The 27,555-nt window shown below is 45.1% G+C and overlaps 1 pseudogene; it reads right to left on the minus strand.

Annotated features, from left to right (window-relative positions):
- Window positions 1-1,440: 1,440 nt before the first annotated feature.
- On the minus strand, window positions 1,441-26,631 carry LOC121152583 (annotated as a pseudogene).
- Window positions 26,632-27,555: the final 924 nt, after the last annotated feature.

The raw sequence follows: 27,555 nt of genomic DNA on the forward strand, positions 1-27,555 counted from the left end.
CCCTGAAATGGAGAATTACAGGCTGTAGGAGCAGGGACACTGGCCAGGATGACTTGGCTATGAAGCAGATGGCAGGTAGAGAGGGGGCACACAGTGCACTGGCTTGTCCAGCTTGTCCTGGAATAGCAGCCAGTGGGTTCCTTGGGCTCTGGGCTTACTGCCATGACCCATTGGCTCTGAAACACATGGTGTGGGTACTGGGGGCACATGGGGATACCGACCAAGCAGCATGCGGGGCTGAGTGGTTTTCAAGCTAGGACTGAGGGGTGCACTGTCTTAGACAGCTGGAATGATGTGGCCCTGGAGCAGATGGAGTGCATGCTCAGGGCCATGAATGCTGTCTGAACAGGCCTGACCCTAGATCAGCGGTAGGGGGCAATGGTGAGGTTGGGTTAGAGGCACATGGAGCACAAATTGAGCTCACCTGAACTCTGAGAGGCTTGCTGGCAAGCTGGGAATGTGGGGCAGGGTCGGGGGGGAGGGGTGCGCACAGGATTGTTACCAGAGCAGACATCTGGCGGACTGGAGGCACTGGGGATGCCAGCTGAACTGGCCAGTCCTTGCAGCACTGGTCTATGAGCTTCTTGGCAGGGCAAGCCCCGAATGCTGTTTGGTCTATGAGCAGCCTGTTGGGGGTGCCAAGTGGCTGGTAGTGCCCACCTGGTTCTACAGCAGCAAGTGGAGCAGTGGGGCAGGTGTGTTGGTGTCTTGGGCAGAGTGGGCCTGGGCCTGGAGCAGCGAGAAGCCTAGAGGTGCAGGGGTCATCAGCCTAGTCTTGGGATCCTGCATCCTCATGGGAGACCTAGAAGTGCTCCTGGCTCCTGGCTTTGGATTGGCTCAACATCAGTCAATTGTGCTAACTCAGGGAGTGAATCATCGGGTGAAAGATCTTCCTCTCTCTCTCTCTCCTCCTCTCTGTATATCCACCTTACAATTAAAAAACAAACAAACAAACAAAAAAGCTGTGCGCAGTTTTCTTTTCTTTCAGATCTATACAAGGTCTACTCCCCCGGCCCTCCCCAGCCCATACACGCCCCTGTTTTTTTTTTCTGTACAAAAATAGTCCCCCCCAAATGAAGTCCAGCATCACTACATCTTTTATAAAGTTCTCTCGTTGGCGTCTCACTTTTTGCATTCAGTGTAGAAGGGATGGGTGGTCTCCTCTGAGGCCGTCATTTGCTGTGAGCAATGACATGTTCTTCTTTGTCGGCACACCAGCATTTTTGTTGCATGCGCCTGTTTTTTGATGTTGTTGTTGTTGTTGCTTTCCATCATGCTTCCTTCTCACTCTCTACTTTTGCACCCCTCCCATTTCCTGGGTTTTTTGTTTGTTTCCTTTTCCTCTGAAAATGTCTTTCCCCTACTCCCCACCCCACTATTACCCCCCAATCTCCCCTCCCGCCCCTAGTCCTTCTCCAGTCCGCTGTCCGGAGGGCCTCCTCACATGTGCGAGAGGGACAATGTGCCGTTAATGGCCGTGCCGGGCACCGGGCCGCTCTGGTAGTGAGGCAACAGGTGCAGTCTGCTGGGGCGGCGGGCTCTGCCATCTCAGCACCAGGGAGGTACACACTGATGTTCTGGAGGTCCCCAGCCTGGCAGGGCGCCCTGGAGTGGGAGGAAGTGATAAGCACGGAGGGGCTGGAGCTGGCCTTGGGGCCAAGCGCCATTGCGGGGGTGCCCTGCTGCGAGAAGGACATGCTGTAGGTGGGAGAGCCGTTCATGTAGGTCTGCGAGCTGGTCATGGGGTTGTACTGCAACGCACTCACGTCCTAGTGATGCATGGGCTGCATCTGAGCCGCGCTGTGCACGTTGAGGCCCAGGTGCTGCAGGCAGCCTAGCTGGTGCTGCATCATGCTGCAGCTGCCATTGCTGCAGCCTTCACATGTGTGTAACTGTCTATGCGCTGGTTCACGCCCACGCCCAGGCTGGCGCCCACCCCGACCCCGCTGGCCATGCTGTTGCTGTTGGGGGTTAACAACCCGCTTCTGGGCTGCGTGTACTTATCCTTCTTCATGAGCGTCTTGGTTTTCCGCCACAGCCGCTGATATTTATAATCCAGGTGCTCCTTCTTGTGCAGCGCCCGCAGCCGCTTGGCCTCAGCATTGAACAGCCCTTCGTCATCTCTGACTCAGTTTCCACTCTGGGGAAATGAGGTGTTTGCTGATCTCAATGTTGTGCATCTTGGGGTTCTCCTGGGCCATCTTGAGATGCTGCCCAAGGGACCACACCATGAAGGTGTTCCTGGGCCTTCAGGTTTCCGCAGACAGCCGCTGCCATGGCATTGCCATCGCCGCCGCCGACTCCCGAATTCGCCTGCGGGCCCAGCGGCTTGAGCTCCATCTCCATCTGTTGTACATGCGGGCGCTGTGCACGTGGGCCCGGCCCACTGGAGACAGGAGTTGGGGCTGCCAGGCAGGCGGTGGGTTGACGCAGGAGGAGGAGGAGGTTTAGGGGAGCCCTGCGGGCGGGGGTGATTAGGGATCACGGGGTTCTGAGAGGAGACCAGGTGGAGGAGAGCAATTTGGGGAGGGGAGGAAGGAATGAGACCAAGGGCCGAGAGAGAGAGAGAGAGAGAGAGAGAGAGAGAGAGAGAGAGAGAGAAGCGAAATGGAATGCGGATCAAAAAACCTGCGCTTCCCTCCACCTCAGGCCCATGCCGAAGTCGCCGCCAACTGTGATTATTATTATTATTGTTGTTGTGATTATTTTTTTGGAAAGGCTCAAGCCCTGGACTCAAACTTCTTTCTGCCTTTCTTTCTCTCCTCTTCTTGCTCACTCAGTCCTTAAAGAGACAGCAAACTACTTTTCCCTTTTGCAAACACTCTCTTCTCTGCCTTTACAACTCCTGATACTTTTTTGAACAAGCTAATAGACGGTATACCCTCTGAGCGCTGGTTCTAATCCCGGGAGTCCTGTTTCCCATCCAGCTCCCTGCTTGTGGCCTAGGAAAGCCTTGGAACCCTGCACCACTGTAGGAGAGCTGGAGGACGTTCCTGGCTCTTGGCTCCGTTTCGGCAAGCACCAGCCTTTATGGTCATGGGGAATCAATCATCGGACGGAAGAGCTTCCTCTCTGTCTCTCCTCCTTTCTGTATACCTGACTTTGCAATAAAAATAAAATAAATCTTAAAAAAGAGAGAGAGAGAGTTGCATTTAATCAGGCACAAACATTGTTCTTAGGGCACAAAAGGCTAATAATTCTTAAGTTTACATTTAGAAAATCTCACTGGCCGGCAAAGGGTGTAGGCATATTTGAGATGACAGAAAATTATTAGATAGGATAAGGAACAGAGAGCAAATTGCAGAAAAAGTTAGGGACCAGGAAGTCAACAGGGAGGTACTTGGAGAACCCCTAGACACAGGGAAGAGGGGACGACTGCTGAGCGGTGTTTAGGGATCAGAAAACCCAGCAGCCACCTGTGAGCTGTGATCTGGACTCAAAGGACAACCAGGGATCCAGAGGCAGCCACAGATCAGCCCTTGCAGCAGCCAGGTGGGAGCTTGGGTTCACATGGGGAGGTCAGAAGTTGAACACATGCTGGGACTGGCCAATCGTGCCAAATACTTTGCATGTGGGGAGAAAGGCACCCTCCTTCACTGCTGGTGGGAGTGTAGGCTAATACAACCACTGTAGAAATCAGTATGGAGAGTGCTTGGAGAATTGCAAACAAATCTGCCATATGACCCAGCTATCCTGCTGCTAGAAATATACCCAATAGAAATGAAATCTGCTTGTGAGAAGGGGATCTGTAATCCTATTTATAGTAGCACAAGCTACAATATCCGAGATATGGAAACAGTCTAGCTGTGCATCCAAAGAAGAGTGGTTAAAGGAACTGTGGTACATCTAATCCATGGATTATTCAGCTATTAAGAACATTGAAATTATACTATTTACAACTAGGTGGTCCCAACTAGAGATCATTATGCTCAGTGAAATGAGTCAGTCACAAAACAACAAATACCATATATAAGGAATACTTTATACAAGGAAATCTGTGTGGAATGTGTAACTTCAGGAATCCAATCGATACTGTTTCTTTTGTTTTGTTTTGTTGTTTTGGCTGCATTCCATGTGTTTTGAAGTTTTTTTATTTCAGTTTTATTTATTCCAAATACTCTCTCTCTTTTTAAAGATTTGTGTATCTTTATTGCAAAGTCGGATATGCAGAGAGGAGGAGAGACAGAGAGGAAGATCTTCCATCTGATGCTTAACTCCCCAAGTGAGTGCAATGGCTGGTGCTATGCCAATCCAGAGCTAGGAGCCAGGAAATTCCTCCAGGTCTACTGCCTGGGTGCAGGGTCCCAAGGCTTTGGGTCGTCCTCCACTGCTTTCCCAGGCCACAAGCTGAATGGAAGCTGGATAGATAGTGAAGCTGCTGTGATTAGAATTGGGGTCCATATGGGATCTCAGCAAAAATACTCTCTTTTCTCTTGTCAAATTCATTGCTGGCTCATGGACTACATGGTGGAATAATTTTTCCCAAGAGACTTTTGTATCAAAATTAAATATATATATTATATATATATATATATATATATAAAAGAAAAACAAAAGAACTAAAATGTTGATATGCTTTTAATACCCTGTGCTAATCTGCAATGGCAAAGGAGAAATCTTCCACCTTCTTAGAATGTGTGAGGAAGAAGTTAAGTATAATCTATTGAGCCTGGCAACGTGGCCTAGTGTCTACAGTCCTCTCCTTGAACGTGCCGGGATCCCATATTGGCGCTGGTTCTAATCCCGGCAGTTCCACTTCCCATCCAGCTCCCTACTTGTGGCCTGGGAAAGGAGTCAAGGATGGCCCAAAGCCTTGGGGCCCTGCATCCGTGAGGGAGACGCAGAAGAATTTCCTGTATCCTGGCTTCAGATCAGCGCAGCACCGGCTGTTGCGCTCACTTGGGGAGTGAATTATCAGACAGAAGATCTTCCTCTCTGTCTATCCTCCTCTCTGCATATCCGACTTTGCAATAAAAAATAAAATAAATCTTTAAAAAATTATAATCTATCAAGATTGAAACAGGTACTCTATACACCTCAGACTCGAATTTGCATTTGACATTACCAAAAAGTATAAAGACATACAATGGGATCCAAGAGCAATCCTGAGAGCCTTTTAATAGGAGGTCATATGCACAGAGCATGAGGGGACCCCAGAGTGGAACAGGAGGACAGGAGGAGGCTTGTATCCTAACACCAGAGACTCCCTGTACATCACCAAGAAATATCAGTATGGGCACCAAGGACTGTATCCTAACCGCCAAGGAGATCACAGGGAATTGGGTACCCTCATAGGCCACAAACTCTGAGGTCAACTCTTCCCTATCGGATTTCCCACACTGGATGGAAGAAGCCCAGATCCTTCCTCACAGGGTCTAACATCATCGGAACAGCAGCCAGGAGCCCTGAGCAGTCCTCAGAAACAGAACAGTAAACTTCCATCAGGACTCAGGAGAGGAGCTTTCTCTGGTCCTTACTTAGTTCCAACTTTGGCTCCTCAAACTCTCTTGCAATGACCATCAGGGTCGCTCTGCAATCCCTCCCCCCAAAAAATAATTGGGTCAGGTATACAGAGACAGACAAATAAGCAAAGCTCCAAAGTTAGGAAAATGTCAGCTTGGACTTCCATATACCTTACTAGGTAGAACACAAAGATCAGTTACTCCTCACTAATGTATTGAAGATTTCTCTGCACATCCCTCCTAATATTGTTCTGCTGCTCAATAGTTAACATATGGCTTATGAGACTTATAAGCCTAATTGGACTATCCTAAAATTTCAGAAGTTCAGTAAAAATCACACTTGATTAATATAAGCTGCTACATATAAAAATAAGAATAGACATGGGATAGCAGAATCGTACCATATAAACATTTTAAGGCTTATATCAACTGCTTGTGTATATACTAAAATTGAGATGTCAATGAAATAGTTACAGGATGTGGTTAAGAACTTGCAATTTCTAACAAACTGGTCACTCAACATCATGTTAATTAACTTCATGATGTTGTGAATTTCCATGTTTCTTCTTGTTGTTGAAGTTGTGTAGTGGCTTTTCACTGGAGGGGATGATATTCTGCCAGCTCTACTTTTGGACCAAGGAGGGTCACCCAATGAAACTGTTGAATTTATCTGGATGATGGGATGCTGGACTCTGCATGGACCTTGCCTACAATGACGGAATCATGACTGGATATGAACTGTACTACTGTAACAATATGGAGTAATTCATTATGAGGGGAAGGCTTGGTGAGAGATTAGGGGAATCCCAGAGCCTATGAAACCATGTCATAAAATAAAATAATAATTAACAAAAGAAAATATTTATCTCACCTAACTAAAAAGAATTTTTAAAAGATTTAATGTATTTTTGGGCCCAGCCCGGTGGCGCAGTGGTTAAGGTCCTCGCCTTGCACGCCCGGGATCCCATATGGGCGCGGGTTCTATCCCTGCAGCCCCGCTTCCCTTCCAGCTCCCTGCCTGTGGCCCGGGAAAGCAGTCCAGGACGGCCCAAAGCTTTGAGACCCTGCACCCACGTGGGAGACCCGGAAGAGTCTCCTGGCTTCAGATCGGCATAGTATTGGACGTTGTGCTCACTTGGGGATTGAATCATCGGACGGAAGATCTTCCTCTCTGTCTCTCCTCTCTGTATATCCGCCTTTCCAATAAAAAAAAAATAATAATAAAAATAAATCTTTAAAGAAAAAAGATTTAATGTATTTTTAGAGCAAAGTCATTTATACAGAGAAGAGAGACAGAGAGGAAGATCTTCCATCCGATGGTTCACTCTCCAACTGACAGCAATGGCCGGTGCTGTGCCGATCCGAAGCCAGGATCCAGGAACTTCCTCCAGGTCTCCCACATGGGTGCAGGGTCCCAAGGCTTTGGGTCATCATCCTCCACTGTTTTCCCAGGTCACAAGCAGGGAGCAATATAGGAAGCAGGACTGCTGGGATTAGGACTGATGCCCATCTGGGATCCCAGCCCTTTCAAGTTGAGGACTTTAGCTGCTAGGCCTCCATGATGGGCCCTAAATCAAAATTTAACGTGAAAAAATCTTGTTGAATGTTTATTACTTTTGGAGGGCTCTGTTATAGCAAGTTACTGAACAAGCTTGGCATTTAACATTTTTGGGTTTTTGTTTGATTGTAAGTAGATGTTATTTAGCTTATCCTGTACCCCATCCCTCTGGATTAGGGAGAGTGGTGGGTGAAGTATATGAAAGAGAAAAGAAAAAGCTTAAACCTTGGAAAAAATGCAGCTTCAAGCAGAGGAAGAGGGAGGAGGAGGGGGAGAAGTGGTTGTGGCCGCTCAGATTCTCAGTGAGGAAAGCTAGCTAGGGAACTTCAGACAGAGGAGGGTGAAGGAAGGAGTGAGATGTGAGAAGTAGGTGGAGCACAGTGTGACTTAGAGAGAGGGGAGAGGGTGGAGGGAAATATTGATTATTGATCAGATTGCATAATATTGCTTTACAGGCAGCTGGCTTATGCTGTAGGCACAAGGAATATCCAAGTGGCTGCAATGGCCTGAGCTGAGCTGATCCTAACCTAGGAGCAAGGAACTTCTTCTAGGTTTCCAATACCAGTAAAATTTCCAAGGCTACTCACAGTAAATGAGAGTTCACTTATAGCCTCAAATGAGTGTTTGTACATACTGAAAACAAGCTATTGTGGCAATCTATTAACAAAATTATCAAAAATTATGGTTCTGGCACAATGGCTCAGTGACTAAAGCATTAGCTTGCAAGTGCTGGGATCCCATATGTGCACAATTCATATGTAGCTGCTCCACTTCCCATCCAGCTCCTTGTTTGTGGCATGGGAAAGCAGTCAAGGATGGACAAAGCATTGGGACCCTGCACACACATAAAATACCTGTATGAAACACTTGACTTTCAATTATCTCTATTCTGGCTGTTTTGTCCACTTGTGAAGGGAACCAGCAGAGGCAAGATTTATCTCTCTGTCTCTCTTTCTCTATGGAAATCTGTCTTCCAATAAATAAATAAATAAATACACATCCAAATAAAAAAATAATAAATGTCATTAAGAAAGAAATGCCTTGCAAATATTTTATTTCTGGGATATAAACATCAGCCTTCATAAAACTTGTGGTCATTCACAAGTTTATGAGAAGATTTTCTGAAATACTTAGAAGTTATTTTAGAACAGGGCCCAGTGCAGTAGCCTAGTGCTCTAAGTCTTTGCCTTGTATGTGCCGGGATTGCGTTTGGGCACCAGTTCTAATCCAAGCATCCCTATTTATCATCCAGCTCCATGGCGGTCGATTGATAGCACAGTTTAGGACAGCCCAAAGCCTTGGAACCCTACAGCGCTGGATAAGAACTCGAAGAGACTCTGGGTACCTGGCTTCAGGCTGGCGCAGCACCGGCCATTGCACTTAGATTGAGGAGTGAATCAGAGAATTCACCTTTCTCTCTGTGTCTCCTCCTCTCTGTATATCTGACCTTACCACACATTTTTTTTTTTATTGTTGCTTACACTGTATTGTGTAGTACAGTTTTATAGGCGCTGGGGATTCCCCCCACCCCTCCCCATACCCCTCCCCCCATGGTGGATTCCTCCACCTTGCTGCATAACCATAGTTCAAGTTCAGTTGAGATTCATTGCTTGCAAACACATGCCTAGCATAAAGTTCAGCGTCTTATTGTCCAGATAAGTTCAGTGGCCTCCTGGGGAGACCTTCTATGGTCTGAAGATAGGTCTAACAGAGTAAAGATCCGGTCGGTTAAAAGCCCCAACAAGGCCTCAGTATCAATATACAACATTATGGAATTAATTGACATAGTATTGGGTAAACAATATGTTAAAAATAATGCAAGTTCCATTCTTCGAAACATCTGGGTTGAGACAGCATCAATGACACGTTCAAAAAATAACAAACAACCAAACAATAAATTACAGGTTAAATCAAGGCGAACATGTGGTATCTAATCTTTTGGGATTCACTCATTTCCCTTAGCATTATAGTTTCCAGTTGTGCCCATTTAGCCACAAAGAACTGCATTTTGTTTTTTTTAACAGCTGAGTAGTATTCCATGGAGTAGATGAACCAAAGCTTTCTTATCCAATCTTCTATTGATGGGCATTTCGGTTGCTTCCATGTTTTTGCAATTACTGATTGTGCTGCAATGAACATGGGGATGCATGTTGGTTTGTCGTAAAACAGGTGTTTTGGATATATTCCTAGGAGTGCTATTGCTGGGTCATATGGCATGCAGATTCCGAGTTGTTTGAGTGTTCTCCAGACTGATTTCCATAAAGGCTGTACCAATTTGCAGCTCCACCAGCAGTGGAGTAGGGTTCCCTTTTCCCCGCATCCTCGCCAGCAAGCGTCGTTGGTGTTCTTGTTTATGTGGGCCAATCTTACTGGTGTTAGGTGGTACCTCATCGATGTTTTAATTTGGATTTCCCTTATTGCTAGGGAGCTGGAACATTTTTTCATATGTTTGTTTGCCATTTGGACTTGCTCCTTTGTGAAATGTTTGCCCATTTCCCTTGCCCATTTCTTGAGTGGCTTGTTTGTTTTGGTTTTTTGGTTGTTTTGAAGTTCTTTGTATATCCTGGAAATTAGCCCCCTATCGCCTATATCGTGTGCAAAGATCTTCTCCCACTCTGTGGGTTGCTTTTTTACTTTGTTGATTGTTTCCCTTGCTGTACAGAAGCTTCTTAGTTTGATGAGGTCCCATTTGTTTATTCTGTTCTCAACTGCTATTGCTTTTGGTGTCCTTCTTAGAAAGTCGGAACCTACTCCTAGGTCTTGCAGTGTATTTCCTACATTTTCTTGCAAGAGTTTGAAGGTTTCTGGATGTAGGTTTAGGTCTTTTATCCATGTAGATTGGATCTTAGTGTATGGTGATAGATGTGGGTCTATCCTTTTGTTTCTACAGGCTATCAGCCAGTTGTCCCAACAACATTTACTAAAGAGGCCTTCCCACTTGCTTGAGCTATCATTGGTCTTTTTGTCAAAGATTAATTGGCTGTATTTGTGTGGGTTCCCTTTTGGTGCTTCTATTCTATTCCATTGATCTTCTTTTCTGTCTTTGTGCCAGTACCAGGCTGTTTTGATAACCACTGCTCTATAGTATGTCCAGAGGTCCGGGATTGTGATTCCCCCTGCTAATCTCTTATTTTTCAGGATGGTTCTAGCTATTCGTGGTTTTTTGTGTTTCCAGATGAACTTTTGAATCATTGTATCCAGTTCCGTGAAGAATGTTTTGGGCAATTTGACTGGAATTGCGTTGAAAATGTATATTGCTTGTGGTAGTATAGACATTTTAATGATATTGATTTTGCCTATCCAGGAGCACGGGATGTTATTCCATCTTTTGAGGTCTTGTTCAATTTCCTTTTTAAATAGTTTGTAGTTTTCTTCGAATAGGTCTCCTACGCTTTTGGTTAGATTTATTCCCAAATACTTCATACTTCTCTCTGCTATTTTGAATGGTATCCTGTTGGTTAGATCTTCTTCCATCTTGGTGTTATTTGCGTACACTATGGCTGTTGATTTTCGTTCGTTAATTTTGTACCCCGCCACTCTGCCAAACTCTCGTATAAGTTCTAGCAGTTTCTGTATTGATTCTCCTGGTTTTTCTATGTATAGGATTATGTCATCTGCATATAGTGAAAGCTTGACTTCTTCGTTTCCTATACGTATGCCTTTGATTTCTTTTTCTTGTCTTATGGCCTCTGCAAGTACCTCTAGGACTATGTTGAATAGCAGTGGTGATAGCGGGCACCCTTGTCTTGTTCCAGATCTCAGTGGGAAGGGTTCTAGCTTTTCTCCATTCAGTATGATACTGGCGTTGGGTTTTTCATAAATTGCTTTAATTATGTTGTGGATTTTCCCATCTATGCCTACTTTGGCTAGAGTTTTTAGCATGAAGAGGTGTTGGATTTTGTCGAAAGCTTTTTCTGCATCTATTGAAACTATTATGTGGTTCTTGTTTTGCAGTTTTTGGATATGGTTTATAACATTTATGGATTTCCGAATGTTGAACCATCCCTGCATTCCAGGGATGAATCCTACTTGATCCGGATGAATGATCTGTCTGATGATTTTTTGAATTCTATTGGCTAGGATTTTGTTGAGAATTTTAGCATCAATGTTCATCAGAGAGATAGGTCTGTAGTTTTCCTTCTCTGATGGTTCTCTGTCCGGTTTTGGGATTAAGGTGATGTTGGCTTCATAGAATGAGTTTGGGAGGGTTGCTTCCTCCTCTATTGTTTTGAAGAGCTTGTAGAGGATTGGGGTTAGTTCTGTTCGGAATGTTTTGTAGAATTCTGTAGTGAAGCCGTCTGGGCCTGGGCTTTTTTTCGTTGGGAGATCCTTGATGACTGTTTCAATCTCTACCTCGGTTATGGGTTTATTTAATTCTGCAGTTGCCTCCGGACTGAGTTTTGGTAAGTGGTGGGAGTCCAGGAACTTTTCTATTTCTTGGTGGTCCTCAAATTTGTGGGAGTACAGTTCTTTGTAGTAATTTCTAATTATTTTCTTAATGATTGCAGTGTCTGTTGTTATGTTGCCTTTTTCATCTTTAATGCTATTGATTCTCACTTTCTCTTGTTTTTTTTTGGTCAATCGGGCCAGTGGAGTGTCTATTTTGTTTATTTTCTCAAAAAACCAACTTTTTGATTTGTTGATTTTATGTATAGTTTTTTTGATTTCTATTTGGTTTATCTCCTCCCTTGTTTTGATGATTTCTTGTTTCCTATTGTGCGTGGGACTCTTCTGCTGCTGTTTTTCCAGATCCTGGAGGTGTGTGGTTAGTTCCTGTATTTGGCGTCTTTCTTGGGCCTTGACATGCGCTCCGATTGCAATGAATCTACCTCTTAGCACTGCTTTGGCGGTGTCCCACAAGTTTTGGAATGTTGTATCAGAGTTTTCGTTGGTTTCCATGAATTTTTTGATCTCATCTTTAATTTCTTCTCTGACCCATTGTTCGTTTAATAGCATATTGTTCAATTTCCAAGAGTGCCTATACTTCCTGGGGAGTTTTGAGTTGTTGATTTCCAGTTTCATCCCATGGTGGTCTGAGAGGGTACATGGTATGATACTAATGTTTTGGAAGTTGTTTAGATTCGCTTTATGTCCTATCATGTGATCGATTCTGGAGAAGGTGCCATGCACCGCTGAGAAGAATGTATAGTCTGTGGCCTTAGGATAAAAAGTTCTATATATGTCTACTAAGTCTAGTTGTTCTATTGTTTGTGTGAGCTCTGTTGTTTCTTTGTTGAGTTTTTGTTTCGTGGACCGGTCCATTGTTGTTAGAGGTGTGTTGAGATCGCCTACAAGAATTGTGCGGGTGTCTATGTCTTCCTTTAAGTCTGTAAGTAATTGCTTTACGTAACTAGGTGCATTAAGATTCGGTGCATAAACATTAATGATGGTGATTGCTTCTTGATGGATCATTCCTTTCACCAGTATAAAATGGCCTTCCCTGTCTCTTTTGATATTAGTTAGAATGAAATCTATTTCATCTGAAATTAGGATAGCTACCCCAGCTTTTTTTTCTCGTCTATTGGCGTGAAATATCTTTTTCCATCCCTTCACTTTCAGTTTCTTTGCATCCTTTCTGGTTAGATGCGTTTCTTGTAGGCAACAGATGGTTGGGTCTTGTTTGATGATCCATTCTATTAATCTCTGTCTTTTGATTGGTGAATTTAGACCATTTGTGTTGAGAGTTAAAATTGAGAGTTTGCAATTTTGCCCTGCCATGTGATTGTGTTGTGTGTGTGTTGTTGCCAATGTAGTTGTCTTGTTTGTGCAGCTTTTAGTTTGGAGACCTTCTTATTTGCCAGCTTTGTTTGTGATTTGCCTCCTTTTTGTCCGGGACTAGTGCATTTCTAAGGAGACTTTGCAGAGCTGGTTTTGTGTAGACATATTCTTCTAGTTTTTCTTTGCTATTGAAGTATCTGATTTCGTTCTCATATACAAATGAGATCTTTGCTGGGTAGATTATTTTTGGTTGACAGTTGTTTTGTTTCAGGACTTGGAAGATCTTTGTCCATTCTCTCCTTGCTTGTAGGGTCTCTTCGGAGAAGTCAGCAGTGATTCTGATGGGTTTTCCCCTGTATGTGATCTTTTCTCTACTTCGTGCTTGTCTCAGGATTCCTTCTTTGTCTTCATTGGAGTAGAACCTGAGCACCGTGTGTCTGGGTGAGGATCTCTTTGGATCATGTCTGTTGGGAGTTCTCTGTCCATCCTGTATGCGGGGTGGATTCGTGTTCCAAGTGTTTTGGAAGTTTTCCTGTATAATTTCATCAAGCACTGCTTGCATCCCAGATTCTCTTTCTACTCCCTCAGGGAGGCCGATGATCCGAATATTCAGTTTTCTAAGGTAATCCTTCATCTCTTGCATCATTTTATTAGTTTTGCTGAGGTTTGTCTCCAGCTGTTTAATTCGCTGGGCACTTTCATTTTGTGTGTCTTCTGTTTCAGAGATCCTTTCCTCTGCCGCATTTATTCTGTTGATGAGGCTTTCAATCTTATTCTCTTGGGCATCCAGTTTGGTTTTGATTTGTTGTATTTCGGTGATTATGCGGTTCTGGTAGTCTTCCAGCTTTGTGTCCACGTCTCTGAGAAATTTTAGCATTATTTTCATCAATTCCTTTGCTGGTAACACGTCCATGTCTTCATCTCGCATCGCCGATATTGATAATGGCTTTTGGCCCATGTTTGGTGGGGTGCTGGCTCTTTCATCTGGAGCACAGCTCTTTCTGGTGGTTTTTCCCATTGCGTTGGTGTATTCTGGTGGGGCAAATGAACCCGTGTGTTGAGGGGCTGTCAGGTGCTTTCCTGTAGAGATTGGAGCCTGCAGGCGTGGTGTTGCCGGGCGTGGTAATTTTCAAGGCACCGTTGGTGCGTTCTCAGGGCCCGGGGCTGAAGAGCACCACCTTGGGGGCCCAGTGGATTCCAGGCACACTCTGGGCACCTCTTCAACAGGTGTGACACCCCAGGGCGTGGAGGGATGGAGGCGCTCTCTGGGTGTGCCCCCTGCACGGGAATCCACAGGACTTAGAAGGTTTTATGTGCTTTCTCCCTGCGTTCTCCGTGTCAGGGACTGCAAGGTTTTTCAGAGCCCACCTGGTGCGTCTCCCACACACGGGACTGTGGGTGAGGCACTTTCCAGGCGTGGCTCTTGTGCAGTGAATCCACCACTCGTGGTGTGTGGGTGTTCAGAGCCCCTGCTCCTGTGTGGCTCTCTCACACCGGCCCTTAGCGGGGGAGTGGCCCAGGCGCCCTGTTATTATTTCACGGCAGGTTCGCACCGTGTCAGTGTGATGCAGGAGTTTTCAGAGCTCTCCTGGTGGGTCGCCCACGCTCAGAACTGCGGGGTGGGAGGCGAGGGGTGAGCAGTTCACCCTATGGGAGTGGTACCTGCGTGTCGGGGACACACAGCGCTACACTTCCCAAGTCTCAAAGCTCCCCTGACATCTGACACCTGCGCTGTGGAGGCGGCTGCTGCAGGCGGGGCCGCCTAGTCTGCTCGGCTGCTGCAGGCGGGGCCGCCTAATCCGCTCGGCTGCTGCAGGCGGGGCCGCCTAATCCGCTCGGCTGCTGCAGGCGGGGCCGCCTAGTCCGCTCGGCGCAGCGACCAGGGTCTTCCCGATGTTATCGCGCTTCCACCAGGCAGGATGTGGAGGACTCCAGATCCTCACCAGCAGCCTCTGCGCACTGAGACGCACTGGCCCTCTCAGTGTAGGAACATCCGAGGCGCCTTCCTGGTGCCCCCTCAGCCACCAACACCACTGTGCGTAGTTCCCAAGGCATAAACCCGACAGCTTCAGTCTCTCTGCCCCGCGTTCTCAGAGGCTGGACCCTCAGTAGGGGGTCAAGGAATGCGGAGGCTACCACGTCAACCCCCCGGCTCACCAAACGTCCGGCCGCTGCAGTCTGCCTCCGCCTCCCGCCGGCGACGGTCCGCCCGATCTCCCCGCCTCCGGGCTGTCCGCGTCTCCCGTCAGGCCGCTTTCAAAAGTGACTCAGCAGGTCTGGAGTGGGATGTCGGTTTCTCTACCTTTGCCCTGCTCCGTTCTCGCTGTTCTTCCGAGTTGTGTGGATCTTTTTGGCTCCACACTGTCCCAGGGAGCCTCACGGACCTCTCCCTGCGATTCCCTGCTGTTCCACTTTGCTGCTTCTGTAACTTTCTATCCCTCTTTCACTGGACGCTCTCTCACAGCCTTCCTCCTACGTCGGCCATCTTCTCTCCTCTCTCACCACAACATTTTTAAAAATACCCCTTCAAAAGGTGTTTTAAGACAGAAACCAAAAGTCACAAATTGTGGAAGAAGAGTTAAAGAAATACATATATAGAGCATTCAATAGAAAATATAGATATAATATGAATCACATATATGACTGCAAGTTTTCTTTTTCTAGATTGAATCTGGACAAACCCTTTTTTCGCTTTGTGTATTATACATTATTGTGAATGTGTAATCTGCATTGAAAAAGGTGAAATGAACTAATGGAAAAAAACGTGGCAATATACAGGAGAAAAGTTTCAGGAACTGTTGAATATTCGGTGAGGAGTATCCACAGACTCTTGTTCTACCTTTCTGGGTTTGCAGACTAGAACCCGAAGCAGAGAGGGAAGGAGAGGCCAGGAGGTGGATTGATGTGAGAGGCGACAGCGGCCCCTGCTGTTGGAAGGCTCAAGCTGCAAGAGAGGAGGCCACTTCCTGCCTGAGGTGAAGCCCCGCCCCTCACTCCCCAGCCCTCCAGAATCCTACCTCACTGTCTCTCCTCCCTTTGTGATTCTGATTGGCTATGCATTGTGATGTCATGCGTAGTCTAGGTGTGTGGGAGTGGTCCAATCAGGCGCGCCCAGAAAACCCTCTGGGAGCCCGTGGGAGGTGTTGCTGGTTGTGTTGGTGGAGAGGCGCAGGTGGCTGAGCCAGTGCTGCCCTGTGAGCTCCCTCCCCGCAGGAGCCTGTGCAGGACCCCCGACTGGTGAGAAGCTGGGAAGGGTGAGTGTGTGAGAGCATCTCCTGAGGCCGCGGGGCGGGCGGAGGCCAGGAGGGGGACCTTGGGGTCCTCACTTTGCAGCACTGACCTTGAACACTAGGACTCACAGTGGAACCCATTGTGCAGTGAGGAGGGGGAGTGCCCAGGGACAGTGCGACCTTCATGTTGTGCAGGATTTCTTTTTTTCCTATGTAAAAGTATGTTTTGAGTTGAGCAACAGCGTCTTGAGCCCCCATTTCAGTCCTCAGTGAAGCTCCTCCTAAGGGTCTGGGGCAGTTTTCTTGTTGCTCACACCAGACCAGCACAGACTCCAGCAGTTAGAACAAACAGCCTTGTTTTGCTCAGAGTTTTGCTGCAAGGTTGAGGGGCAGCATGTGGTGCTGGCGTTGTGCTTGGCAGAGGCCTGGGGTGGCACAGTGACCTTCTAGACAAGCCAAGGGAGTGCACGGGGACTCACGCAAAGGGGCTTCTCTAGAAAATGCCCCAGCAATAAGCCATTAAGGTGCCAATTACCTGAATTGATTTAACCTGATGGCCTGTGATATGGTGCCAGCTATCCCCTCTTCTTAAGTTCTCATAATTGGGGTTAGATGTCTCCCTGAATTTTAGAGGAGGATGAGCCAGAGAGCATTAAGGCAGGGAATAAACCCCTACATGTCCAGATCTCCTCCCTGAATGCAAGTGCTGATTTTGGCCTGAAAAAGTACAACACTATGCACTCTGTCCTCCCAAGGAACAATGCATTCAACTTTGCTAATATGTTACCCCCTCCCTTTTATTTTTATCCCATAATATAAGCATTAGCTGTTTAAAAGAAATGTTTGTTGTGAACAATAGGCACGGGAGAAAAGCAATGAAGGGCCACCTGACACTGCACAGGAAGGCATCACTGCCCTATGTGGGTGTGTGTGACAGTGGTTAAAATGACATTGGGACTTTGTGTCTCCATCAGAATGCCTGGGTTTCAGTTCTGTGCAAATGCATTGTGTAGCTACTGCCCAGGCTGGGAGGCAGCAGAGAGTGGCTTGGTTTTAGAGTACTTGTGTGAAAAACCTGGTTTACCTTCAGACTTGTGACTTCTCTTTTTGTTTTCTTGTTTCAAAATTCTTTATAACAAACATGACTAACTTATCCTGGCTTACTCAATCCCAGTGAAAGACAGCGGTGGAATGGGGCTGGCATTAGGAATGGCAATTGATGCCATGAAACTGGAGTGCATCTTTTGTGTTGCATCTATTGTATACAGCTAGCCTTTTTGGAACATTATTACTTTTTTTACCCATCCAGAGCTCCAATTCTTGGTGACATATTGATACCATTTAGTTTGAATATGATAGTTAAGGGGCAATGCAGAAATGATTGATGCACTCTGTCTTCTCTTAACCTTGCCTACCTAGAACATAAAACCTTGGCCTAGGACTAGATAAATTCTAGGACATTGTACTTGTTACACAGGAGTTTCATTTTGCATCAACATGTTGGTTAAGTCAGAGGAGAGTGTACCAACAAAGAATCTTTCTGAAGGTAACATTCTTGTGGCCTTGAGCACTTAGAGATTTGTGAGTGTATTTGGTTGGATAGAAAGTTATAATTTCTGTGCTAAATAAGTGGCCAGGGGTCTTAAGACCATTGAGATTTACTGAGAAAAGGAGTAGTCTGGATTCTCTATACCATGACCCTCCACAACGTAGAGAAACTTAAGGTAAGGAGATAGCTCTGGCTAGCGTCCCTAGATAACTTCTTAAAGGGGACAAAACCAGAGAGAGCCTTCTATCCAGTAACATAAACCTGCACTTGTGCATAGAGAGGGAGCCTTTACTCTGAGGCCTTTACTAACTGCAGATGATCAAATAATTGAATTGTGTTGTGATTAGTTCTTGGTGGTAAATTGATATTAAGCAATGTATCACATCTGATGTTAGAAATGAAAGAAGAAAATCCCAGTGGTTACCACCTTCTCTTGGATTTGAGTGTGTGGCTGCAGAAGAGAGCTAAGATGCTGGTGGAGACACTGCAGTCTGTGGGGAGTTCCCAGGTCCACACTGTCACATTTCTGGCTGCTTAGGATTCCCTCCATCAGTGCAGTGAGCCCCCCTGGGTGCTGTGTCCTCAGTGAGAGTGATCCCCACGGCCTAGATATGTGGCAAAGCTGCTGAGTGTGGATCTCCCTGTGAAGTGTAAGCAGGCTGCTTCCCAGAGCTCATTCTCTGTCATGTCATGGTGCTTAGATTTCCAGTTTGCAAACTTAGGCAGGAATGCTGTGCCCTGATTTGGGTGTTACATCTTTGCTCTCTTGCATGGAACTTGAGTTTAATCAGTGGTCTCAGTGAAAGAAAATTTTTGACTTTATTTTCTTCCATGGTTTAGTAAAACTAAACACTAAACTGAATGCTTAGGCAAAGGAAAGCCTTTTTAAGTTCAGGTCTTGATTTCTTTTACCTCTGACCCCAGAGGTGACTAAGTCCTGATTCTGTCTGATGTTTGATGTTTGTGATTGCTTAATTTTTTTTTTTTTGATACAAAGTGTGCTAGCAAGCAAATGAAGCTGCTACCTGCATATGGATGCCAGTTCTAGATGTGGCTGCTTCACTTAAAATTCTGCTCCTCACTGGGAAATCTGGGAAAGCAGCATAAGGTGTCCCAGGTGCCTGGGTCCCTGCTCCTTGTACAACACCCAGAGGAACCTCCAAATTCCTTCCTTTGGCCTGACTCAGCAAGTACTGACATATATGGAGTGAAGCAGAAGATGGGAGAGCTCATTCTGTCTCTGCATTTTAGGTAATGAAATAAACCTTAAAAATATTCATTAGGTAACATTTACAAAGTAAAAGAGACTGTGAACTTCTCCCCACTGGTTCATTACATAGGTGGCTAAAATAACCAGTGCTGGACAAAGCTGAGTCCTGGAGCCTGCAGCTTCCTCCAGGTCTTGCATATGGGAGATCAGGGCCCAGACACTTTATTGATCTTCCACTGCTTTTCCCAGGAGATTCACAGAGAGCTGGGCTGGAAGTGGAACAGCTGATTCCATATGGGATGCTGGTGTTGCAGTTGGCAGCTTTACACATTATACCACAATTCTGGCCTTTGCTTTTGTATTTGATGTGATGACAGTATTATTCTTGCTTAATATTTCTCATATGCAAATTCATTGCAAGTGTTTTTCATATCTGACAATATTATGTTATAGACTGTGGATAAATTCTGATGGTGTATTTAGGATGGGATGGTAGAAGAATTTCAGTCTAACATTTCCTCCATGTCCACTTATTTTGAGTTTCTCTAGGATTTGGTTTGACTTTATTTTCTTCATGTAGTGTTAACTGAGATCTCTGATCACATTGCTAAGTAGCAGTTCCCACTGGCTGGGCACTGATACCATAGCATTAGGTTGTCCTGCTTACTGCCAGTCGGTGTGTACCCTCCCTTGTTGTTCTATCAGAATTTCCTTCCTATACTGTGATGTTGTATTTAGAATCACTGGGAAGAAGCATGTGGTGCTACAAATTGTGTAATTTTACCCAGCATACACTTGAGCCTCACATAAGCTGCAGCCTAGTTGGAGCCACCCACAATAACCCCTACCAGACCCTACCCAGCCCCCAGCCCTAGTTTCCATGCTTGCCATTATGTACAGCAGACTAGTTTATTCTGTTCCACATCCCATTCTGCTCTCATACATGTCAGAGGGCATCAGATGTGTTTCATCTTGTTTATATAGCTAACCCCTTCGATCACACATGCAGAGCACCATTCCTTGGGGATATATTAATATCATCTAAATAAATGTTTGATGCACTAGGGTTTCTCTCAGCCGTGCCTACCTAGGGAGTAAAATCATGGTAAAGGCCTGGATACATTCTAGAATAGTGTGCTTGGGATGCAGAGCAATTTCATTTTGCATCCGGAAGTTGGTTTAACCAGAGTATAATTTGTACCAACAAGGAATCTTTGCGAAGGTGAAATTTTGATGGCCTGGAGCACTTATCAATTTGTGAGTGTATTTGTGAATGGTTTCATAAGTTATTTCAGGGGAACATTTGCAGTGTCCCTATTCTGGTGGCAGTAAGGGTAAAAAAAAAGCTGTGAGTATAATTGACTGGCTTAATAAAAATTTTAATTTTTGCTTAAAATCTGGGAGAAGGATTTTTTAACTTTAATTTAGTTTTTATGGAAAGCAGATATACAGAGCGGAGGAGAGACAGAGGAAGATCTTCTGTTCATTGACTCAGTCCCCAAGTGACTGCAAAGGCCTGAGCTGTGCTGATCCAAAGCCAGGAGCCCAAAGCCTCTTCTAGGTCTCCCACATGGGTGCATGTTCCCAAGGCTTTGTACTGTTCTCAACTGCCTTCCCAGGTCACAGGCAGGGAGTTGAATGGGAAACACAGTCACAGGGATTAAAATTGGAACTTTCCTGGGGTCCTGGCCTTGGCTAGGGGAGAATTTCAACCACTAAGATACTGGGCTGTGCTCTAGATAACTTCTTAATGGCGACGAAAGACCAGAAAGAGCTAACACCTGCTATTCATTAACATTAACCTGCACCTGTGTATCGAGAGTGAGCCTTGACCCTGAGGCCTCTACTAACTGCAGATGATGAAATAATTGAATTGTGTTGTGATTAGTTGTTGGTAGTAAATTGGTATTAAGCAAATATAACACATGTAGTGTTTAAAAAAAAATCACAGAGGCTACAGCCTTAAGTTGGTGTTAGATGTGTGGTTGCATCAGAGAAACCACAGGCTGTGCGGAGTTCCCAGGTCCACACTGTCACATTTCTGGCTGCTTAGGATTCCCTCCATCAGTGCAGTGAGTCTTCCTTGGCACTGTGTCCCCAATGAGAGTGATCCCCCAGGCCTGGGCACCTGGCAAAGCTGCTGAGTGTGGATCCTCCTGTGAAGTGTAAGTAGGCTGCTTCCCAGAGCTCATTCTCTGTCATGTCCTGGTGCTTTGATTCACAGTTTGCAAATTTAGGCAGGAATGTTGTGCTCTGATTTGGGTGTTACATCTTTGCTCTCTTGCATGGAACCTGAGTGTATGCAATGGAGTAAGTGAAAGAAAAGTAAATTCTTGACAATTTTATTTTCTGCCATGTTTTCAGCAAAATTGGATTGAGAAAATAGCCTTTGTCAATTCAGGCCTTGGTTTCCTGCCCCCCTTTGGGACTCCCAGAAGAAGCTCGAATTTCCTTGCTTTGGTTTGGCCCAGAAAGTGCTGCCATATATGGAGTGAGCCACAAGATGCATCTCTTTCTCCCCTTGTCCAAATAAAAGAACCTTCAAAATGTATTTTTTTTCTTTTCTTTAAAAACATTTTTTTTATTTGTTTATTTTCAAGTGATAGTTAAAAAGTAAGAGACACACATCTTCCATCCACTCGCTCTCTGTCCGTATGGCTAAAATGAGCAGTGCTGCACAAAGCTGAGTCCTGGAGCCTGCAGCTTCCTCCAGGTCTTGCAAGTGGGAGATCAGGGACCAGGCACTTGGATGATCTTCCACTGCTTTTCTAAGGAGATTCACAGAGAGTTGGGCTGGAAGTGGAACAGCTGATTCCATATGGGATGCTGGTGTTGCAGTTGGCAGCTTTACACATTATATCACAACGTTGGCCTTTGCTTTTGTTTTGATGTGATGAGAGATTTTCTTGCTTTTTATTTCTCATATGCTAATTCACATATGGGACAATATTCTTTTGTTATAATTGGTGGATAAATTCTGATGGTGTATTTAGTATGGGTACAGTAGAAGGATTTCAGTCTAACATTTCCTCCATGTATACTTATTTTGTGTTTCTCTAGGATTTGGTTTGACTTTATTTTCTTCATGTAGTGTTAACTGAGATCTGATCACATTGCTAAGTAGCAGTTCCCACTGGCTGGACACTGATACTGTAGCATTAGGTTGTCCTGATTACTGCCAGTTGGTGTGTACCTTACCTCATTTTTTTTTATGAGATTTTCCTTCACATAATGCGCTATTGTATTTAGAATCACTGGGAAGAAGCATGAGGTCCTCAAAATTGTGTGTGAAAAGCTGCTCCAAACATGTGTGCCAATTCTTGTTCTCAAATTATTTCTTTGTCTCACCATCTTTATTCATGTATTTCATTTACAAAAGTCCTTGAGTCAAGGTGATCTACCATCTGCTGGTTAACTCCTTAATTCCCTGTAAGATTGTAACAAGGTCAGGGCCGAAACAGGAGCCAGGAACTAAGTCTATGTTCATGATAGCAGTTGCAAAGACTCACATACTTGAGAAATTCTCTGTCCACTTCCAGGGAGTGCGTTAGCAGCAAGATGGAATTGGTTGTGGAGCAGTAACGCAGACACCGGAAGTCCAGTGTAGCGTGAGCGTCTCCAAGCAGTTTGTCATCCACTCTACTAGATGCCCACACCTCCTCATTTTACCTGAATATCTTATAGGATTGCATTTTCTGTCCTTTATTTTTTAAAAGATTTATTTTTTTGCAAAGTCAGATATACAGAGAGAAGGAGAGACAGAGGGGCATATCTTTCATCTGCTGATTCACTCCCCAAGTGACCACAATGGCTAGTACTGCGCTGATTTGAAGCCAAGTGTCAAGAGATTCCTCTAGTTCTTATATACAGGTGTAGAGTCCCAAGGCTTTGGGCTGTCTTCGACAGCTTCTGCAGGCCACAAGCAGGAGCTGGATGGGAAGCAGGGACACCGGGCTTAAAACCAGTACTCATATGGGATCCTGCTGCATTCAAGGTGAGGATTTTAGGTGGTAGGTCACGATGCTGGAACCAATTTTCTGTCCTTTATTAAGATACCAAGGATATGCATCTCCTAAATTTTGGTTTGGGTAGTTTCCCTAATGTCTGCAATGAATATTTGCAAATATTACAAAATAAATTTTATGACTTCTTTTATTTGTATAGAAAAGTCATATTTACAGAGAGAAGGAGAGACAGAAAGATCTTCCTTTCACTATTTCACTCCCCAAGTGGGATCCAAATGCTTTAGCCAGAGTTGAAGCAATTTGAAGCCAGGAGCCAGGAGCCTCTTCTAGTTTTCCCACATGGGTACAGGGAGCCAAGGCTTTGGGTCATCCTCTACTGCCTTCCCAGGCCACAAGCAGCTAGGTGACTGGGAAGTGGAGCAGCTGAGATATGAACTGGTAGTTGTATTGTATCCCAGTGTGTGCAAGATGAGGACCTCAGCTAGTATACTACTGTTCCTGGCCATAAACACAATTTTAAATAACACTCCTCTATTTCTTGAGAAGTTCAGGTATCTGCCATTCCTTCTATTTGTTGTACATTTTATCATCTTGTTCATTGTTGTTAGTATCATGTTTAGGTCACTTATGTGTTAAATTATATGGGAACAAAGAAAGTGAAGGTTTGTGCTCTCGTGTGCTGTCACACACTTTTCTTTCAATGATCTGACATCCAAAATCACATTGTACTTTCTGGCCATTGATTTATTTCTAATTTTGTTTAAGAGAATGTGAGAGAAATTCAGAGGTCCAATGTACTGGTTCACCTCCCAAATGTCCACAACTTGCAAGTGTGTCTCAGGGCATAGGCTGGGAGCTGAGAACTCAATGCAGGTTTTCCTGTGGGTGGCAGAACCTCAGTGCCTTAAGCCATCACCACTGCATCCCAAGGTGTGCATTAATGGGAAGCTGGAATCAAGGTAAGAACTAGGAGTGGAGCACACTCACTGTATGTTTTTTTGCCACAATTGTTAACCGAGATACATTGATCCCATTTTGAATACCTGGCCTGTAACTTGACAGCAGTATTAAAATGAATTAAGCAGTGTCAGGGGGTATGGGTATGCTGGAATGAATGTGTCTCATTTTAGTGCACCTAATTCTAGTCCTGGCTACACAGCCCTTTCAATCCAGCCTCCTCCTAATGAGAAGCATCTGGTGGTGGCATAAGTACTTGCATATCTCCCACACACATGTGAGTTGCAAGAGGGATACCTGGAGTCAGTCTGTCCAGCCACAGCTGGTAAACGCATTCAGAAATAAAGCAGTGAATAAAACATCTGTATATCTGCCATTCATCCTTTCAAGTGAATAGTGACATTGTGACTTAAGCAGTGTAAATCCATTTAGGTTCAAGGTTAGTTTTCTAGCAATGGTATTTACAATATGCCAGGTAACTTCATGCAAATGCTGGGTACCAACATTTTAAATCATATAGAGGATGAGGAGGAGGTTCAGTGGGAAAAGTTTCCCTGATATATTTTTTAAAATGATTTATTTATTTTTATTGCAAAGTCAGATACACAGAGAGGAAGAGAGATAGGAAGTACCTAGGCCCGATGATTCACTCCCCAAGTGCTCACAATAGCTGTTGCTCTGCAGATCAGAAGCCAAGAGCCAGGAACTTCCTCCAAATCTGCCAAGTGGTTGCAGGGTCCCATTGTTTTGAGCCATCCTTGGCTGCTTTCCCAGACCACCAGCAGGGAGCTGGATGGGAAGTATTGTCTCCGGGCCTGAAACCTGTTCCCCTGTGTGATCCTGGCACATTCATGGCAAGGAATTTAGGCAGTAGGCCACTGTACTGGGTCAAATCTCTGACTTTTAATTATCACATTGGTATATGTAAACAATCCTTGTGACATATTCTGAGATTAACATGTTACACTGTTGCCTGCAATGCCAGCATTCCTTTAGCATCCAGTTATTGATATTTTTTATGGTTATTTTTTAGGTGTTGGCCCTGTAAAATGAAAACTTCCTTTTTAAAATTTTATTTCTTTTTATTTGATTGGTGGATATACAGAGAGAAGGAGAGCCAGAGAGGAAGATTTTTTGTCTGATATTTCATTCCCCAATTGGCCATAATGCCTGGCGCTGAGCCAAACTGAAGCCAGGAACCAAGAACAACTTCTGATTCTCTCATATTGGTGTAGGGACCCAAAGCTTTGGGGCATCCTCTGCTGCTGTCCCAGGCCATAAGCAGGGAGCTGGATGAAAAGTGGGGCTGCTAGGATTAAAACTGGTGCCCATATGGGATCCCGGTGCATTCAAGGTGAGGACTTTAACCACTATGCTCTTGTGCTGAGCCCAAGTGAAAACTTTTGATTTGTAGATATCTCTGATGATCATTGGTTCTTTCTCATTAGTAATAGAAATTATAGTTACAAATGAGTGTGCTGTGGTTGCCATAAAAAATACTGTAGAATATGTTTCTTGAATCACAGAAATTTATACCTTAGAGTTGTATTTAATATTTTATTTTGATGCTGTTTCCATAGTTGAGAAGGGAGCATGCACATGTGGCAGTTTAAACTAGGAAGGATCGAGATTTTGGTGAAAGTGGATGAGACCATTGTTTCCAAATTTTCTTCTTCCTGTGTCTGGGCATAGGGGAAAGAAGGAGAGAAGCCACTCCCAAAGTCCCAATGATAAAACCGTGGGTTGTGGAATAGTCATCTTATTTTCCAGGGTCCCCCGATATGGAACATGATCTGAGGGTTCTCATCAAATGGTTTTCGTAAGAAATCCTTCCACAATGCATTGGTTGACATTGCAACTAGAGTTTCCATTCTAGTTGCTATAAGTACTTTGCTATAAGTACTTGGCTGGGTTAGTTGTCCAATTTGTTCTGCCCTCCTTCCTCTACTGTGATAATAGATGTCCTCTGCAGGCCCCAGTAGACTGCCATGCCCCCCATGTGTGTCTGAGCATGCTGTCCACTGCTCCATCTTCAGCAACTGTAGAGAACCAGTTCTGACACAGGTACTCCAAAGTCAGAACAGAAATCCCACATTTCTCTCCATGGATGGAGTTCTGAGTACATCAGTTCAGCTGAATGATCCCTAATGAAATTTTATCTGAGGTGATCCCAGACTTGACTGTTGTAAGTACAGGGGCCAGCTCAATGTGTCACCCACATCAGCATTTGCACACACTGGTGGTTGCAGTTGCTGGATCAGTTTTGTCTCCACTCCGTTCTCTGATGCAAACCAGCCAATGCTGTAGCAGAACCAAACCATGCTCACTCCATATTTGGCACTCAAGTATACAAGTTGGAAACTACATTCCAATCAAAGTGACACCCAATAACCTGTACCAGGCCTGCTCCCTGCCATGTTTCCTGTGTGTGTTGTATGTAGGACTGCTCTGTGATGCATCTTGGATCAGTATGTCCCATTCCCAATCCCAGTATCCATGAGTGTCAGAGGGTTCCATGGTCATGTGTAGCTCAGCTCTTTTCAACTCTAAGCTCTTGAGCCAACCAGCAGAAATTATAGTTCCACAGGTTGAGCCCTCATATTCCCCACAGGTTCTGACCCCAGACCTGGTTCTTGCATATGCCTGTCAGTATCATGACCCAGCCTAACATTATCTTCCCCTGCTATGAAACTCATTGGCAGTAGTGTAATCTTTCCCTGCTAGACAGGCCCCAAGCCCTACCTTTACAATACAGGTGCATTAACCAAAGATGCCATAGAGCCAGATCAAGCCCTACCTTTACTGTGCACCAATGGAGGGTGGTTTGTGTTGATCCATGTTAACAAGCTCAGATCAGTTAGCATGTGCAGCGGTCTGACCAACAAAGATCCTCCATTGGCTCCCCCAAACCACTAGATGTTTGCCCCCTCATGTACCTGCGAGTACTGTCTCTTTGTCAATAAGATGTTCCTCAGAGGTCATTCCTCAATTACAATATACTCCTTCAGTGGTCCTGCCTCCCACACATCTCCTTACCCACTTCCCTTAGCAATCCACAGTCCCTGCACCTGGGAGTGCATGGATTCTACAGCCTTACCTTCTGAAGCCCAGTCTAACAGTGGGGTGGTGTGCTGGCCTGAAAAATCTGTCCACTCAGTAGTGTCCCAAGCTCCTGTCCTGTGTGCTGGCCTGAGACCTTTCCCCTCCACCAAATCAAAATCCAGCCCACTCAAAGTTCTTCAAACCCAGTCCACCAGCAGACCATGCCAGCATGCTAAGCTAGGGGTCTCTACTCTCCTCCTCCACAGCTCCTGGGACCAAGCACATGAGAAAATCCCCAGGAATGTTTTGCCTGAATTGGCATGATTATCTAGGACCTTGAATTCCCCCACCTGTGTCATCCCCTGTCACCCTGCCTGCTTGCCCAGCCCCCACAAACCCACTGTTTGGTGTCAGTTCAAAAGTGGAGGATGCCAGGCACCCAACTTATGGTTTAATGACTGAAGATTTAAGAGCAAAATGACTATAGTCACGGTTTCCTTTGAGGTGTCTCTCTCTGACCAAATCACAGCCTCCATCTTTCTATACCCTCACATTGTGTTTTCTTTGTTCCTGTGCATTCTTTTCTAAACTAAATCAAGTCAGTGTGCAACAGGATTTCACATTCAGAGTGTTATTTGCTGCTAATTGATATTTAAATATTTTTTGTTGTTGTTGGCAAGACAGATATCCAGAGAGGAGAGCAGAGTAAAAGATCTTTTAGCTGCTGGTTTACTCCCCAAGTGGTCACAATGGCCAGAACTGAGCCAATGCAAAGCAGGAGCCCAGAGCTTCTTCCAGGTCTCCCTGCAGGTGCAGGGTCCCAAGAAACTGGGCCATCCTCTAGTGCTTTCCCAGTAGTGGGAG

The sequence above is a fragment of the Ochotona curzoniae genome, unplaced genomic scaffold (genome assembly GCF_017591425.1).
Source record: "Ochotona curzoniae isolate NIBS_2020 unplaced genomic scaffold, NIBS_Ocur_1.0 contig_248, whole genome shotgun sequence".
NCBI classification, from domain to species: Eukaryota; Metazoa; Chordata; class Mammalia; order Lagomorpha; family Ochotonidae; genus Ochotona; species Ochotona curzoniae.